The following is a 14,009-nucleotide window of genomic DNA, read 5'->3' as shown; positions in this document are numbered from 1 at the left end:
ATGGGATTTGTCTTTCCCAATGTCCTGATGGCTTTGGTCTGGAGTGGGGGGTGGAGTCCACAAAGCCTGTATGGAATTAGCTCTAGCAGCTTCAGATCAAGCCAGTTTGGGATCCGGGTGGGCCCAGCAGCCCTCCCCCTTGTAGGCACAGACTCTCCACCTTCCTCCACCTGGCGTCAGCAACCCACTTATCCCCGGCTATGCTCAGGGCCCTGGTTAGGGCTTTTAGTTCGTCTTAGGGGGAGGTAGTGCCCTCGGGCAGGGGGCGGAGGCGCCAGCAGGGAGGGGGAGCAAACTACCAGATGCCTTTTCGCCCTAGTGACTCTGGCCCCCGCCAGACCTGTCAATCAGAACAGCCCCTCTCAGGTGATGTTTCAGGTATTCTTCACGCCCATGCCCTAGAACCTACCAACTTCCCGGGGATCTTGACCCTGGTCCATCTGATGAGAATAATGTCCGGCACCCCTTTGGGCTACCTCAGGGCAGGAATCTCAGTTCAAAGCAAACAAATCTTTAGTCATAGAGTGTATACATGCCGCCTATATTAGGCGTGTATGTGCAGATTCCTATACTAGATATGGTGCCCTTTCCTTCCTCCCTAGCCCCCAATCCTTTCCCCGCTGTTACTTATGACCCTTATATCTATAAGGCTTGTTTAAGATTAAAGAAAACTTACGAGGTGAAAAAGGATGTCTCATTCTAAAGCCGGAGAGTTATTGTATCATTGCTAGTCTTGATTTTGGGGAAAAAAGCAGACCTTTAGGGCCAAGGTGAGTGTAATTGCAACAGGGTGGTCCCCAGGAAAGGGGGAGGTTCCCTGCCCCACCCAAGGGAGGGTGGAGCTGAGCAGGAAGGGGAGAAGCTGAAGAAGAGACTAAGGAAGGAAGCAGGATGGAGCCAGGAGACCTGGAGGAGGCGCATGGAGCCTAGAGACACGTAAAGAAACTGCGCTTGTCTTTTGGTCGTGGACTGGGTGACACAGATGTGGGTGAGACCCGTGGGGAGGTGACCATGGCAGCTTTTATCTTGATGTTGATTTTGCTCTTTTCCTTCCGGGCTTGTCTGGTTGTTTCTGACCCTTTTCTGTGGGTCCCCACTGGAAGATGCTTTAGACTCGTGGCAGGCTTTGGGGCCTTGCTCTGGGCCAATCCCATTTGGATGGACTTTTACCCACGAGGGGACGGGTAACTTTGGGTGCTTCATTGAGAAACTAGACTCTGCCTTACCTGTATTGTTTCCTAGTTTTATTAAAGTGCCTTCCCCTTAAAGTCTCCTATGTTTTGTGTTGATGCGGCGGATGGCAGAACCCATTTAGAATAGGCAGGTTTGTGGGGTTTGGGCTGCCCCTCTCCCTGTCCTATAACATAATGAGTAATTTTAGAGGTCAGAGCGTGTGAGGTCTTGAAACCTGACAACTGATTTGGGACTTTTGCGTGGGCAGGCAACAAAGAGTAGGGTAGTGGTTCCAAAATTGGCTCTCCAAAGTCAGTAGCGCTACTTTGTAAAATTTCCACTTTCCAGGGTTTCTCCTCTACCTTTCGTCAACATCAGAGATTCAATTTTAGTATACCATGAGTCATCTATTACTTTAAAGATTCCTTCTAGTCAATTCTGTGTACACCCCAGATGTGAGAGCCATTGGTGTTTCCAACTTGGGTGTATCCTAGCTCTTTTTATTTGTTTTACAAATGACTTTGCAATTCTGGAAATAATAAGTGAGTTACTGTGAAATTAAATTATATCAACCATATTAAGGTGGTTGATAATTATTAAAAAGTGATTAATTGTGCTGTACTTTCCTTTGGTTGTAGGCCTGTAGTCCACTCCAAATGGTTTTTTAAACTCACAGAAGAATCAATCTTCCATCATGATGTTGTTCCCAAATGCAAATACTTCTGTAGCTATGGACCTCCGCACCCTACACAGTGTCTTCAAAATAGTAGGTGTCTGTTGAGTGAATAAAAGGATTATCCTAAGGCCTTCCACATAGACTTTTCACAGAGCTCCAAGTGGAAAGCTCTAGTCAGATCTGAAGTTCCGCTTAATCATTCAAACTTTGGAGAAGAGATCAACTGCCTTAATTCCAATGATGCTTTGATCTTCTTAGAGACAGATACTGTGTTGTTTTTTGAACTTTGACCTCATGGAAGCCTCAATCATCTAATCTTTTAAGGTTTTAAGCTTGAGTTTTTCATTTGGCTTATAGGGTGTGGCAGATACATCCAGAATTGAAAAAGGAGTCATTCTTTACAGTATGTCTCCATTCTGTCTCTGGGGCTGGTCATCTGAGAATCACAAAGACTCTCTAAGGAGATCATTTTCCTTTCTGATCTGAGCATAGAAAAGTTGCTGTTATTAAGTTCTCTCAGAAAAGTGGTGGCATCCTGCAAAAGTTGTTAAAAATATAGATTCTAGGGGCCCTCCCTGGTGGCGCAGGAGTTAAAGTCTCAGCCCTATCAAGCTATCGCCAGCCACTGCAGCATGAGGTCTATCCCTGGCCAGGGAGCTGACCCACATGGCGCAGCAGACCTCTCCTGTCTCGCCCACTGCTCCCCTCAGCAGTGTATTTCGTCAGTCTGCCTGTCCTGCTCCCCATGCTCTCTCTGGTGAATCCTCTCACCCCTCCCCTGTACCTCTGGCCTACACCCCAGTTCTTGTATGCATAAATAAATACAAATCTTTTTTAAAATATGGATTCTAGCTCTCATTCTCAAATGTAACAGTGTAAGCAGAGCTGAGTAGGGAGGAGAAGCGCAATGACAGGGAGAAGGAAGGGAGGAGAGCAAGAAGACTTGGAGGAGGCACATGGAGCAGAGAGACATGCAAAGAAGCTGCGCTTGCTTCTTAGCCTTGGACTGGTACGAGGGACTTGGGAGACATGGAAGGAGACACTTGAAAGAGACAGAGACATGGATGAAAGACCCGGGGAGGCTGACAATGGCGGCCTTTACTTTGACCTGTATCTTGATATTGCTCCTTTCCTTCCAGACTTGCCTGGCCCCTTCTGCCCCTTTCCTGTGGTTTCCCACCTGAAGGTGCCTTAGACTTGCGGCAGGCTTTTGAGCTTTAGCAGTCCTGCTTTGGGCCAACCCTGTTTGGCTGGGCTTTTACCCACGAGGGGATGGGTAACTTGGGTGGTTCATGTAGAAACTATTCTTTCCCTTCTCTTCTGTTTATTGCACACTAATTGTATTTAAGTTCCTTTCCATTGAACATTTTATGCTCTAGAGTGAATGACAGAAACCATTTGGAACAGGCAGGTTTGGTGGTCCCAGGATGCCCCTTACCTAACCCTGTAACACTAAGGCTCTGATTAAGTGAGTGAAGTATAGTGAAACCTTGGCCAATCACTGTCAGAAAGAACTGTTGAGAGTGGTTCACTATCTTTTGAGCATGTATTCGTAGAAGGTACAGAGTGTGACTCTGCCATGAGTCACACAGCTACAGGAGCAGAAACAATTGACTTTAAACTGAACTCCCAGAACCAAGAGACTGTTGACACAAAAGTAAGATGATAAGGGGGAGAAAGGGACTACCAGGACCACATTCAGAAGTGAGGGGTTTAAGCCCCAGAAAGATCCAGTCATGTGAAAAAGGCCTCTTCCACAGGGGCCACTTTATAACTATGCAGTGGACTTCAGCCAAGTCCACATCCCTTCTCCCTTAACCAGATCCTTAGCCAGCAAAATTTAATTCCTCCATTCTCAACTGTAATCCCAAGTTGATATAAACCCCTTCCCTTTTGTGGGCAAGATAGATTTGCATTTTGGCTCCTTTTTTGACAGCACACTTATAAATACACCATTTATTCTTTCAAAATACTGGTCTCATACTATTGCTTTATGTACGTGAGGCAACTGGCTCTTGGCTCAATATCAGTAGGATTCAAGTCTGCATTTTGAAGAGTTCCTCTGGGAATTTTGGTCCTAGCGTCTAAAACAGGGTACTTTTGGATCCACATCAGGCTCTTAACATTAGATGGAAAAACCTGAGAATTCGATCATTCCCTCCCCAAGCCTACCTGCTCCAACCCTATGAGAGTAGGGACACACAGAAATTGACAAGCTTCAATCCTCCAAAGTCTGATTTAGTTCTTACCTATCCTGCCTTTTCCCCTGAGCTCTGATTTTTTTTAAGGATTTATTTATTTATGCATACAATAACTGGGGTACAGGCTAGAGAGGTGGGGGGTGAGAGGATTCACCAGAGACAGAGTGGGGAACCCAACAGGCAGACTGACTGAAGTACACTGCTGAGAGCAGCAGCGGGCGAGTCAGGAGAGGTCTGCTGTGCCATGTGGGTAGCTCCCTGGCCAGGGATTGAACTTGTGCTGTAGTGGCTGCGGAGCTTCATAGGTTGCATTCTAACCCCTTGTGCAAACCAGGGAGGCCTACCTGAGCTCTGATTTAAATGAACACTTTTCATATCCAAACTAAGTTGCAAAGTTTTAGAGCTGGTTCCAAATAAGGAGAATAATTGTTTTTTGTTTATTCAAGTTATAATGGTTTCTCTTTGTTGGTCTTATACCTTTATAAGAGTGCTTTAAAGTAATTTTCATTACTGCTCTAGAGGAATAAAAATGCACCTCAAAAAATTAAAAGGTTTTAAAGTAACAAGTATTTAAACATAGTAACTAACCAATGTCTAACTTTACTAGGTCTGATGCAACCTCGTTTAATGCATTAATATATCTCAAATAATATTAAGTATTAATGGTTAAAATGGGAACACCCTGAGCTTTATGACAACCAGGGAGAAGTTTAACACTGTTTCACGCTAAATGTGTAGTGGTGTTTAGATCATGTGTGTGAGACACTTTGGGATAAAATTTTTAAATGACTATTAAACTGTAAGAGCGAATTGTAACTACAAATAACTACTGTGGAAGTAAAGCATAATTAGTAAGGAAAGCTAGTAAAAGAAAGGAATTCATAGATTTCAGAGAATTCTTAAGCTTTGGGGGGCAGTCATGGGGGCGCTAAGTGTCTAAGATCGCACCTTAACAAAACTAAACCTAGTCTTCCTGGTTTGATAAAATTCGCTCATTTTGTAATCAACCATAGAATGGTGTGCAACCACTAAAAGTTGATTAGCTGAACTGAAAAGAATTCTAAGTTTAAAAAAGCAAGTCACAGAAGAATAAGTACATTACAATCTCATTTGCATGAAAGCAAGTTACATATGTGATATTCCCAAAACAAAGAAAAAAAACCCACATGTCCAAAGAAAGCGCACAGATGGCCAGCAGGTGCATGAAAAGATGCTTAATATCACTAGTCATCAGGGAAATGCAAATCAAAACCATAATGAACCGTCACCTCACACCCATTAGGATGGCTATAGTAAAAAAAAAAAAAAAACAAGAAATATCAAGCAGTGGCAGGAATTTGGAGAAAAGAGGAACACTTGTGCACTGTTGCTGGGAATGCACACTGGTGCGGCCACTGGAAAACAGCACAGCGATTCCTCAAAAACTTAAAAGTGTAATTACCATATGACGCAGCAATTCCACTTATTTGTCTGAAGAAAACAAAGACATTGAAAGATTTATGCACTCCTATGTCCCTTGCAGCATTATTTGGAATAGCCAAGGCATGAAAACAAAGTGTTCTTCAATGGATGAGTGGATAAAGAAAATTTGATATGTGTAAACTGGAATAAAAATCTCCATGGCAGTTAGACAACATTTATTAGATCATCAATGTGAGGATGAGAACCCAGGAGAAGTGACTAGTGGGAAAGCTGCTTTTCAACCTATCCTCCCCAAGTAGGGTTTGGCTGATAAAGTTTTGAGATAGGCAAGGTTTCTCAGGAAAAAAAAAAAAAAAAAAAAGAGTTACATTTGAGGCATGGCAGAAACAAAGAATTCGTTTACTTGGGCATCATTTTTTTGGACATCTGTTGATTTCCAGGCAGGGGAACATACCTACCCTGAATTTATTATCTTTGATAAGAGTACATTGCGTGTGAGAAAGGCAAGAAGTTAGGAGATAAAACATTTTATCATCAGGAAATGCCTGTTGGGTCTGACATCTGTGGGTCTTTCCAGGGAGGGGGAGGCTTCCAGACAGCAATTTCTGTTGATCTGTGACGATGGGCAGGGCTGACCGAAGGGCACCTTCACAGTAATTCTCTTTGATCTGTTGACTTCTGTCTCCGTAAATCCTTTTCCTTTGCCCAAAATTCATTGATTTTCTTTCACACATATATGATGGAATATTATTCAGTCATAACAAAGAGTGAAATCTTGCCATTTGTGAGAACATAGATGGACCCTGGACATATTATGCTAAGAGAAATAAGTCAGACAGAGAAAGACAAATAATATGACCTCACTCACATTTGGAATCTAAAAATAAACAAGCCAAAAAAAACCTCATAAATGTAGAGAACAGACTGGTGATTGCCAGAGGTGGGGGTTTTAGGGAAAAAATGGGTTAGGGAAGTCAAAAGGTACAAATTTGCAAAGGGCAGGGAACCTCCTTGTGTAAAGGCATGGAGAAGGATCTAGAAAGACACCCTATGAACTGTGTACTGTATCTAACTTAAGGGAGAGGTTTGGCATGGGAGTAGGAGAAGATTTTCACTTTTACTTGCATACTTCTGCATTATTTTAATTTCTATAAGGTTATATATAATTTAAAATTTTTTTAAGATTCATTTATTTATGCATACAAGAGCTGGGGTACAGGCCAGAGATGCAGGGGTTGAGAGGATTCACCAGAGACAGAGTAGGGAGCAAAACAGGCAGATTGACTGAAATACACTGCTGAGGGGAGCAGCAGGCAAGTCAGGAGAGGTCTGCTGTGCCGTGTGGGTAGCTCACTGGGTGGGCCAGGGCTCGAACTCATGCTACAGAGGCTGCTTCATAGTGTGGTGCTTTACCCCCTGCGCCACCAGGGAGGCCCCCCCATAATTTAAAATTTTTAAACACTTGTTTTTAAAGATTTATTTATTTATGCATACAAGAACTGGGGTACAGGCCAGAGGTGTCGGGGGGCGGCAGTGAGAGAGTTCACCAGAGACAGAGTGAGGAGCAGAACAAGCAGATCTATTGAAATACACTGCTGAGGGGAACAGCGGGCCAGTCAGGAGAGGTCTGTTGCCCCATGTGACTGGTCGGGGATCGAACTCCTGCTGCAGTGGCTGCAGACAGCTTCATAGGTTGCATCTCAACCCCTTGTAGGGAGGCCCAACACTTTTTGACCTCAAATAAGCTGCCAGCTATCTCACAATGGTAGAAAGCAAAACACTTGCACCCTTCCCTAGAACAAATGAAGAGATGTTGTGTAGGCTTTGGAGCACCATTGTAAAGAGTCCATGGAGGAAACAGTTTGAAGGATCAAAGCTTCTCATTGATGATTTCATCCTCTCATTGACTGAGCTATTGCTGGGCAAGGAGGAGCTTCCTCTTTCCTCCTGCTGAGACAGCAAAGCCACATCATTTCCCACAAGCATTCTCTTTTTTTTTTTTTTTTAAGATTTATTTATTTATACATGCACTGGGATACAGGCCAGAGGCGGGAGATGGGGAGAGAATTCACCAGAGACAGAGCAGGTAGCAGAACAGGCAGAAGGACTTAAATACACTGCTGAGGGCAGCAGCAGTGGAGACAGGAGAGGTTTGACGTGCCATGTGGGTATCTCCTGGCGGCCAGGATCGAACCCACACCACAGAGGCTGTGGACCGCTTCACAGAGCTGTGCTCAACCACCTGCGCCACCAGGGAGGCCCAATAAATAAAATTTTTAATTTTTACCTAATTAAAATTTTTTAAAAGATTATTTATTTATGCATACAATAACTGGGGTACAGGCCAGAGGTGTGAGGGTGAGTGGATTCACCAGAGACAAAGTGGGGAGCAGAATAGGCGAATCTACTGAAATACACTGTTGAGGGAAGCAGCAGGCGAGACAGGAGAGGTCTGCTGCACCATGTGGGTAGCTCCCTGGCCAGGGATGGAACTCAGGCCTCAGTGGCTGGCAAAAGCTTGATAGCACTAAGACTTTAACCCTTGTGCCACCAGGGAGGCCCTTAATTAGAAATTTTTAAACCTTTTAATTCAAACTAAGGCATCAGCAAGTGGGGTTGATGGGATGAAGACAGAGAGGTTATAAAGATGTTTAGGAGATAAGATCAACTCTCAGGGTTATGAATAAGGCAAAAATTTGCTTGATGGTGGTGCTATTTGTTCAGATATGGACAAGAAGAGGATGGAGGGGTTGTACGTAGGCAGTGACAGAGGAAGAAAAGAAAGTGAATGATCAATTCAGCTCTGCATATAGTGAGTTTAAGGTACCTGTGGAAGCAGTTAAAATCCTTGTACTTGGGAAAGTGGGAGTCTTGCTCTAGACCCCACACTTTAGATGGTCCCCACTCTTGTCCTCCTTGAGCCAAAAATACGTGGGGCTAAGAAGGGGACATGACCACCCAGAACTCAATGCCCATTTCCAGACCCACTCCATTTTGCATTCCTAAAATTTCCAAATTCTGTCTCAGATGGCCTGAGTCCACTCTCAGCTCATAGACAAGCCTCTTCTCTATGCTCTTGAGAGTAGACCTCACCTACAGTGGGTAACCCCTTAGGTCCAAGGAGTGGCCCCAAAGGCGGCTGTTTGGGAGGAGTGTGGATGGAGCTAGGAAATTTGGGCTTGGGCATCCCACAGTGGAGTTGGGGAGTCCTGCGCAAGACTGGGTAGAACAGAGATGGGAAGAACTGGGGAGCAACTCAGGGGTCCCAAGTGTATGCTTGCCCTGGCCGCGCCAGGTTAGGGGAGGGTCTCCCTAGGGCATCTGATGGGAAATTGGTGTGTGAATCTGGAACTCGGAGAAGATGTGAGATTTAGAAGTCATTAGAAGATTTAGTTATTCCTAAAGTCATTAAAGGGCAGTCAGTAAAATCTCAGTAATGGGTCATGTGCTCTGGAGATAATCACACAGCAAGAGAAGGGTCAAAGGCCAAGGGGAGCCCTCTGAGGACCACCAGCATTTAAGGATACACACAGATATGGAGTGATTCAAAGGAAAATAAGGAACAGCAAGTAGGAATACAAAGAAAACGCAGCAGGAGGTGATGCCAAAAAGATCCAGAAAAGAGAATTTTAAGAGAGTCATTGGCAGTGTGAATTGTTGCAAAGGGCACAGATCAGGGAAAAACTGAAAATGTGTGTTTGTTTTAGCAAGTAAGAGGTCCCTGGTAATTTTGACGGGAGTTTTCTAGCGGAATGAAGAGGTCAGAATTGCAATGGTAGTATGTTGAGGAGACAATAGGAGGTAAGCAAGTGGAAGCAGTGAAGGTAGAACTTCAAGAAATTTTACTCCATCTTGTTGTGTCAGCAACACCACACTGATAAAGAAAAGAAACAGGAGCTATGGAGCAGGATGCAAGACAGATGCTCCCGAAGAGCCTTTTTATTGATGGAACAAAGAGAAAATGGTGGGTAAAGCTGAAAATAGGACTATTTAGGGCTTTAGGGAAGGTGAGTCTGCTAATCAGGTAAATCATACTCCCACCCCCATGCATGGTTCCAATCTTATTAACAAGGCCTTCCTCTGATCAGTCGCAGGGATGCAAAGTACGTCAGTCAACGCTCCCTCCCGCACCCCACCCCCACCCCTGGGGCCTTCCACTCATACCTCATGATGTATCACCATTGCCCCAGTCTGTCAAATGTCCTGCTCTTGTTTCACTTGAAAGGAGCCTTGTAGGATCTGGTATGCTACGTTTAGCAGACCCACACATCTGAAGGTAAGAGACATAAGACAATACTACGGCGGCAGGTAGACTAGGATAACAGTTCAGTGATAGAATTTACTACTCACCAAATCCCCTTGAAACTGCTAAGCTCCCAACTTACAGAAACTCTACCATGTATTGCTGGGTATAGATGGTTACCTAACCTGGGTGCACTCAACCTCACCACTAGAGTCAGTGGTGCAATGGGAGCCATTGCAGACGAAACGAATGGGCAGCACCCAATTGCCTCCCCTGGAGTATGGAAGGGGGCATCTATGTTAATAAGACTTGCTTCATGTCTGCAGGCCACACTAACAGTCTCTATCAAGGACATAAACCAGCAATTCAAACAAGTACTGAGGTCAAGAACAGCATTTACCTGTAGTTCTTGATGACAATATGTCATAGAGTTCTAGAATGGTAGACCTGAAAAGAACCTTAGAGATTGTCTACTTCACTACCCACTGAACCCCGATTATGAGGGCTTAGCAAGTCAATGGAGTCAACACTGGAACTCCAGGCTCCATTCCTTATAAATATCCCAGGAAAATATGTTTTAATTTGCCTGGAAAAGTCCCTTTTCATGACTGTTAACCCAGCATAATGATTAATAACACACTCTCTTTTATTTTCAAATGTGTTTTACTTTAGACAATAAATTCTATAGCCACTCCACTTACATAGCATAGGTTTGAGGATAGCATTACTAATTATTTAATATAAGATTATTTTTCTTTTATGTGATCTCAAAAGGTGTAATTGTCTTAAACTCTTTTGTGTCATTTTATAAGTGAGGTAATGTACATGAAAACAGGACTAGACTATAAAATGCTAACCGAAGGTTAGGATTAAAAGGAATAATAACCTTGAACCAGGCAAGAGTTTCTTAAATATGACACCAAAAGCACAAGTCACAAAAGAGAAAACAGATTCTACTTCAAAATTTAAAGTTTTGTGTTTTAAAGGACATATCAAGAAAATGAAAAGGCAACCCCAGAATGGGAGACAAAATTTATAAATCATATACTTGATAAGGATCTAATATATAAAGAACTCTAACAACTCAATAGCAAAAAGATAAAGAACTCAATTTTAAAATGGCCAAAGTATTCAACAGATAATTTTTCAAAGAAAACATACAAATGATGAATAAGGGGCCTCCCTTATGGTTAGTGGTTAGTCTCAGGGCTATCAAGCTATCACCAGCCACTATGGCACAAGTTCCATTCCTGGCCAGGGAACTACCCACATGGTGCAGCAGACCTCTCCTGTCTTGCTTACTGCTCCCCCTCAGCAGTGTATTTCAGTAGATCTGCCTGTTCTGCTCCCCATTCTGTCTCTGGTGAATCCTTTCTCCCTGACACTTTTGACCTACACCCCAGTTCTTATATGCATAAATAAATAAAAACAAATCTTAAAAAAAACAAATGATCAATAAACAGGAGCAAATGTTCGACAGCATTACTCAGCAGGGAAATGCAAATCAAAACCACCATGAACTACTCTTTAGCTCCCACCAAGATAGCTGTAGCTTTGTTTAATTGAAAATAAATGTTGGTGAAAATGCAGAAAAGGGGGGCTCTTCACTCAGTGCTGGTGGGAACATAAAATTGTTGCAGCCATAATGAGAAAACATTTGTCAGGGCCTCAAAATAAATAAACATAGAGTTACCATGCAAGCCAACAATATTTTCCTAGGTATGTGTCCTGGAAAACATGTGGTCACACAAAATTTTGCATATGAATGTGCATAATGACACTATTCACAGCAGCCAAGGGTGAAAATTTAAATGCCCTTCATCAAAAGAATGGATAAACACAGAAACAGAAAGTTAATTCGAGGTTGCCAGGCACTGGGGGGTGGTGAAATGGAAGTGACTATTTAGTGGGTACAGGATCTCAATAGATTTGCCAATCTAGATAGCTCATATTGTTAGGGGGAAAAGGCTGTCCCAAAGCTAATTCCATACAGGCTTTGTGGACTCCACCCCCACCCTAGGCCAAAGCCAAAGACACTGGGAACTCCAAATCCCATCACCACCAAAGGGAAGGTGGCTGGGACCTGAGGGTGGGGTTAAGCAGCCAGGTGGATAGAAAAGGCAGACACGTGGGCTTTGGAGGATCCCCCATTTTTGGCTCCCCGCCAGCTCGCAGCATCCGGCCAGCTCTGAGAGTGACTTTGGGTTTCCAGGTCGTCGGATCGGGTAGGACGCATTAAAGACTTTATTTCCCTATTTTCTCCCTGAGTTGTACATTTTCCTTATTTCCTTTTCCCTTGTAAATAAACCTTTTATTAACCTTTTGTGTGTGCCTGTAGTGGAGTATTCATAAGTCCCTTTAAAGCGCGCGGGTGAGGACCCACAGCCAGGAACCCGTTTAATATCGGGGCTGCTCTATAACAGCTTGGCGCCCAACGTGATTTGCAAGTTTCACCCATGGTTGACCAGCCCAAAGTAATTTTTCTTGCGTTGGTCACCATAAAAGTGCATTAGGTCTGCAGGACTCGCAGTGAAACTCTTTGTTTCACATCTTGAAAAGTTTTTTTTTTTCCGCGCATACGGCTGTTGTGGGTGTGGTTTTGACCCAAACGTGGCCTCAACTATGAACTTCAGCAGTTTAATCCCTAACTTGAGTTCTTTCAGTTTTTTTCCGGCCTTGAATTTAAGTAGCCTTTTTCCGTTAAATATTACCACCAGTTTGATAAGTGTAAATAATTGGATTAAACCTAGCGTATGGCACATGATTTTAATTCTGTATACATATGTGAATGGTTTACAAGCCATCCCTTTGCAGTCTGTGCTTCTGGGTGTTTTTTTGGTAATGTGCATAGGCGCCATGTGCTACATTCTTGTTTCTATGAGAAGTAGTGGTTATACTTCACATACTGAGAATGTGCTGCAACAAATTCAAGCTCTTAACTTAGCTATGAAACAACAAAATCAGGCTTTTGAGTCAGCTTTTCAAAGCGTGCAGTATCAAGTGCAACAACAAGATCAGACTTTTGAGTCAGCTTTTCATAGCATGCGGGATCAAGTGCAACGACAAAATCAGACTTTTGAGTCAGCTTTTCAAAGCATGCAGGATCGAGTGCAACAACAAAATCAGGCTTTTGATTTAGCTATTAACAGTGTGAGGGATGAAAATCGTAACGTTTTTGAGTCTGCTTTTAAAAGTATGCAGGACCAGATACAGGCCGCCCTCCATAAATGGGATATGGCGCAGGAGAAGGCTAGGATAATGGTGCAGAGAAGAGATAAATGTTCTCCTTCCCATGAGGACTGCAGAAGAGACTAAGGAAGGAAGCAGGATGGAACCAGGAGTCCTGGAGGAGGCGCGTGGAGCCTAGAGACATGTGAAGAAACTGCGCTTGTCTTTTGGTCGTGGACTGGGTGACACAGATGTGGGTGAGACCCATGGGGAGGTGACAATGGCAGCCTTTATCTTGATGTTGATTCTGCTCTTTTCCTTCTGGGCTTGTCTGGTTGTTTCTGACCCTTTGCTGTGGGTCCCCACTGGAAGATGCTTTAGACTTGTGGCAGGCTTTGGGGCCTTGCTCTGGGCCGATCCCACATGGATGGAGTTTTACCCACGAGGGGACGGGTAACTTTGGGTGCTTCATTTAGAAACTAGACTCTTTGCCTTACCTGTATTGTTTCCTAGTTTTATTAAAGTTCCTTCCCATTAAAGTCTCATATGTTTTGTGTTGATGCGGCGGAGGGCAGAACCCATTTAGAATAGGCAGGTTTGCGGGGCTTGGGCTGCCCCTCTCCCTGTCCTGTAACAATATAAACAGAATATTTGGGGACTGGCTTCTTTCATTCAGCACAGAGTGTTCAGGGTTCATATTGTAGTATGGATTACTATCTCTTTCCTTTCTGTGGGTCAATAATACCCCATTGTATGGCTATACCACCTTTTGTATAGTGATTCATGTACCAGGTTGTTTTTTTTTTTTAAGATTTATTTTATTTATTTATGCATATAAGAGTTCAGGTGTAAGCCACAGGTGCTGGGGTGGAGGGGGGTGGGTAGGTGTGTGAGAGGATGCACCAGAGACAGACAGATCTACTGAAATATACTGCTGAGGGGAGCAGCAGGCAAGACAGGAGAGGTCTTCTACGCCATGTGGGTAGCTCCCTGGCCAGGGATCAAACTCGTGCTTCAGTGGCAACTGAAAGCTTCATAGTGCTAAGACTTAAACCCTTGCGCCACCAGGGAGGCCCTCACTTACCAGTTTTTATTTGAACATCTGCTTTCAGTTCTCGTGGTTATG

This window comes from Talpa occidentalis, unplaced genomic scaffold, assembly GCF_014898055.3.
Source record: "Talpa occidentalis isolate TD23 unplaced genomic scaffold, MPIMG_talOcc4v2.1 talOcc4.11, whole genome shotgun sequence".
Lineage (NCBI taxonomy): Eukaryota > Metazoa > Chordata > Mammalia > Eulipotyphla > Talpidae > Talpa > Talpa occidentalis.
Note: the sequence above shows the minus strand (reverse complement) of the source record.